Source organism: Limulus polyphemus, unplaced genomic scaffold (assembly GCF_000517525.1).
Source record: "Limulus polyphemus unplaced genomic scaffold, Limulus_polyphemus-2.1.2 Scaffold6812, whole genome shotgun sequence".
In the NCBI taxonomy this organism is placed as follows: Eukaryota; Metazoa; Arthropoda; class Merostomata; order Xiphosura; family Limulidae; genus Limulus; species Limulus polyphemus.
This window is the reverse complement of record NW_013672422.1, coordinates 35,413-40,900: the sequence shown is the minus strand read 5'-3', so window position 1 is coordinate 40,900 and position 5,488 is coordinate 35,413.

The following is a 5,488-nucleotide window of genomic DNA, read 5'->3' as shown; positions in this document are numbered from 1 at the left end:
TAAACCTTATTTTCAATAAGCAATCCTGAAAAATATTTGGGGGTGCTTAACTTTTTTCCAGGTGTATAGATGGGGCCAAATTCCTTTTCCAAGATCGACATCAGTAAAGGTTATTGGCAGATCCCAATGGAGACAGGATCTGAAGAGAAGACAGCCTTTGTGACACCAGATGGATGCTACCAGTTCAAGAGGATGCTGTTTGGGTTAGTCAACTTAGCAGCAACATTCAACTACACGATGATGTTGAACAACACCACCAACATTGAGCATTATGTGGACGACATTCTAACTCACACAGCCAGTTGGAAAGATCATGTGAAGAAACTTGGCTGTTTGGGCAAGTGAGGGCTGCAGGTCTGACCCTAAGAGCATCTAAGTACTACATCAGTTATTCTGTGCTGGGCAATGTTGGACACAAGGTGGCTGATTGACAGATAGTCATGGAAGAGGAGGAGCTAACTTGCATACAAGATACACCAGTTCTGATGATCAAGCAACAAGTCAGACCCTTCTTTGGGGTTAGTGGGATACTATAGGAAATTCATCCCAAACTATGTTGAAGTCTCTGCACCACTGATGGGCCTGACCAAGAAAGGCCAACCCAACAAGGTGTAGTGGGAACAACTACAATAGATGGCATCCCAGAAGTTGAAGAAAATGCTAGGAAGTTTTCAATCCTTAAAATGCTAGACTTCAACAAACCATTCATTGTTCAGGTCAATGCATCAGATGTTGGAATTGGAGCAGTACTTCTGCAAGAACAACGAATATGTCAGTCAAAAGCTGCTGAAAAGTGAGAAGAACTATTCTGTGATTGAATGTGTCTGGCCAACATATTTGCCATACAGTCATTCCAGAACTATCCCTATGGGAAGGAATTCATCATCCAGATGGATCATCCCCTTGCAATTGTTTTTCTTATAGCAAAGTCACACCAGGCTATCTGCTGTCTCCACTGAGGGGAACTGAACCCCTGATTTTAGCAGTGTACATCTAAAAACTTACCACTGTCCCGGCCCCTTGCATGTATCCAGAGATGCAAAATTGACAGTGAGAGGATCATGAGGTGAGCATTGTACCCCCAGAACTACAAGTTCCACATTGAAGCCATCAAAGGGACTGCAAATGTTGGTGCAGACTGCATGAGTAGACTTTATGCATGAACTAAAAACAGTTTTTATATATAGTATAAAAATATTGTAAATATTTATCTTGAAGAGGGGCTTATTGTTAGATATACACAACTGTTTAAAAGTTAATCTGAGTGTTATGATTTAGATGCTTTAAGTGTAGTGTATGTGTGTTTAGTTATTTTTAGAAGCAATAGTTTATTGCAAGTTTGTTTACGTAATTGTGCACGAATCACACATTGTGTAGTTTAATTGCAAATTGGTACTTGTTCTTTATTGCATCATGTTACCAAAACTTTCTAGGTTTTCACATTGTTTTGATTGGGTATTATAATGTTTTGTAATGTATAGAATGTTCTAGGCCTCAGTGAGGCTATAAATACTCATACAAAATGTAATTATATAGATAAGACATGATTAATAACTTAGATAAACCTAGTCTGCATAATTGCGAGTTTAGTCATAAAAGAATGTATAGTGATGACTTTTAAAGTGAAATTATCACATATTGTACTGTAATAACAGAGTAGAAAAGAATAATTTGTCTTGTCAATAGGGTTCTAAAGTTACTGAAACAACCTGTGTCATGGCTGTATGTATTTTGACAAAAAGTGCTGGATACAACTGTGGTAATGAACTGTGTAGAGAACATTTGTATATAAATTTGAGTTGTTTTAAAATATCATTTTAAACCAAGTAGATTGAGTGCTGTTTGTCTATTGTTGAAATTTATCAACAAGTCATGGAACCTAATGTAAAGAATCCAGCCCATATCCATACATAAAAACCTGACACTTGGCATGACTCCAACTCATAGGTGCTATAAGAGAGGAGGATATGAAAATTACGTTGAAGCAAACTTTAAATGAAGCTCTTCAATTTGTGATTTAACTTGAATGCATTAAAATTGTAGAAAACTAACTTAAATCACTATCTAGAAGTTATGGATTATTAAATCAAATGCCACTGAAAAATGAATTCCCCTTGATAATATTCTAGAAGTGAAAGCATTACTCACACAAAAGAGGAACTAAATGACAAGACAAAGCATATTTAAATGTCATACTGCCAAAAATTACAGATAAAAGCCTGTAAGGAATAAAAACTTCCCGAAAGGATGAAAGAAAAAGGGAAGTTATAATAATGGGAAATATAGCCATTACAGCCAAGACTGATGGAAGGGAAAAGCTGTTACTAATCCAAAGAAACAAAAATCTAAGTATGAGCCTTAAAAATCAACCAAATAAAAGGAACAACAAAGAGCTAACCAGAAACTGGTGAAGAAGAATTACCCAGATTTAAAGGGTAAAATACTCCATCTACTGTAAACGAGATAAGAAGATAATTATTTAAAGGAGCCAGTCTATGAATCCATGGTGGTTATTTGTTTTTTATGAGAAGCCTTGCAGTGTGTTGATCAATACTAGTTCCACAGATACAATTGTTTGAACCCATTTGGAATGAAAGGTAGGAAACTACCTTCAGAGATGAAGAATAGGGATGGATTTATGCAAACAAGAAGAAGATAAAGTTCCACTAAGAGAAAAGTTAGAAGTCACTTACTGTAGGAAGATTATGCCACATGATGTGTAAAGGACATCGAGGAGAATGCATATAAGGAACTGTTTTCATATGGTGGCATATATGCAAGGTTATGCTCGCTTCAAAGAGCTCACAGTCTATGACCAGAAAATCTTTATGTGCTACAAGAAAATTACTACACCAGAGATTGATCTTCCAGCGATAATAAAGAGGGCAGTCATTGTAACACCAAAAAGTGAAATACTTATACTGGGACTTGTTAGAAATACATTTACGTTTAGTGTCTGGACTGTAAGAGAACCAAACACACCAGTAATTGTTGAAGGATTCATGGATGGTTGGAAGAATTATCATAGACCTGAAGAATAAAGATGTCTTCATTGCAGCCATGAACACAACAAACCATTAAATTTGAGTTTCATTTGGATGGGATTATTACATGATGAGAGGCTTTTACAGGTAGCACTATCACATCAGAAGAAGTAATCTTTGAGACAAGATGTAAGAAGACTGATGTCAAAATCCTTATATAAGGATATTGTAGCTCCTCCCAACAGCTGTATATAAACAATTCTACAAGTTACATGACCTTTTCATGATATTTTCTTTACTGAAATTCATAACTGAGATCAAACAAATACCTCATAAGTTTGATACTGTAAATGCAGTCCCAATATGTCAGTTAGATGCTATCAAGATGATATATGTCAGAATTTCAGAAACTTCAGACATGCTTTAGACAGAACTATAAAAATAATGATGCATTATCTCAAAGACCATGTTTTAATAGAGAGTCTAAACATTGTGAAAAGAGGGAAGAAGAGGAAAATTCAGACGACCACATTAAGTGCAACAGAGTATACTCCAAGATGGGACATCCACAAGTGAGGATGAAAACTTAATATGATCCAACACTCAAATGAAAGATGTTAAGGCAAAAGGAACGAGTTTGAAGCTAATTATTAAATTATTTAAAAACACTGCAGAAAAAAAAAGACAAAAACAGTTACTCCCTAAAGTCTGAAGAAAAAGATGTTCTGGACACTGCATGATTCACTAAAAGAGCATTTGTTATTGCCAGAAATGGTAAGAATCCAATGAACAGAAACAATACAGTTGGCACTTTCAAAGCCTCTACATAAAAAGCATTACATCATCTCCCCAACATTTCAATAGCTAGATACTTAGTTGTTAAAGAGCTATTGGAGGGAGTAAGAGACAACTTCTATTGAATTGGGTGATGAGGATCTGTAAAGAATTTATGTAAGTCAAGTGAACTATGCAGTGAGTAGAAAGGTCAATAAAAGAAACAGCATGGGAAGCTAAAGCAAAGTTGAAACACAACTTCACAGAATTGCTATTAATGTCCTTGGCCTTCTACCACAGAGAAACGATGAAAATAAATATATCATGGTTATAATGAACAACTTCATCAAATTAATAGATATATAATTTCCTAACTAGAAAAGAGAAACTCTAGCAAAGAAACCCCAAAATGAAATTTTCTGAATATTTGTGTTACCTGTGGACAATTAATCAGATCAGTGACAAATTCTTCAAATTAAAAACACCAAACACAGCTTTCCATCCATCTTCCAGTGGAGCTAATCATACACTTTTAAACCAATTATGTGGATGAACTTCAGAAACTGTAGGATGAAGATATTTTACAGATACTATTGAGTTATTGAACAGCACAAACCATCATTACTGATGTTTGGGAGAAAACTCAAAGTACCGTTAGACTTCTAAGAATACTCACATCCAAGAATAGCTAATCAGCAGCCTTCACAGAGAAACTATAGAACACTATAGTTGTCATAAATGACTTAAGCCTGGAAAGACTTAAACCAGCTAGTGAAACAATTTGCTATGATGTTATTGCTGATGAAACACGATTCAATTCCTACTGCATGAAAGGTCATATTCCCAAGTTAAGCAAGCATTGACAAAGGCTGTATGTTATAGCGAAAAGAATCAATGATGTGGTGTACAAAATACAGGAAGTTAAGTGGTCCTAGCCAAAGGTATTTCACCTTGGTCATCTTTGGAAGTACATCTGTGAGAGAATGGGCACCTGAGTAATTTCAGAAAAGAATATGCCTTCAGAAAGTCTATCTGATGAATATTTCAAGGTATCTGTTGAAAACACTTTCAGAGGACCATCAAGAATGGATATTTAACCTCTTACCTAGAAAGATACCCCCCTCAGTGAAAGCACAAAATGTGATAAGGTACAAGAAGTAATTTAATCTGCATATCTGGAGAAGAAAGCCACAAAGAAAATTGGGGGATGAACAGTTTAGGTACTATTTTTTGCATATTAAGATTGTTCAAAGGGCTAGTCACAAAATGAAGTCATTATGATGTTAATGTTTAAAAAGACTGGATTTCATTATGTTAAAAAATTAAATACTCAGGATACAAGTAGTTCACATGAATGCTAAATAATTACTTGGACAAATTTTTGACTAAACAGATTATTTTATAGAAAAGAGTAAACAATACTGAAATAAAAGTGCAGTATTCAAGTTAATGTTGTTTCATAACTAGCTTGGTGTTGTAGATCTGCTTCTGATACCACTTCTTTATGATTGGCTATACTCACATTTTGCTCTCTCTTCAACTATATTAAGGTTATATTCATTTCTATCAGGGATTGACTAATACCAATTTAAACATAACAAATTTCAGTTTATTACTATAATCAGTAACACACAGGTTTAATCTAAATTTTACTTCTTATTGGCAAAATATCTTTCTTCCTTCACTCTCACATTTCCTGGTCTTTCTTTTTACTTTCCTCTTCCTGAATT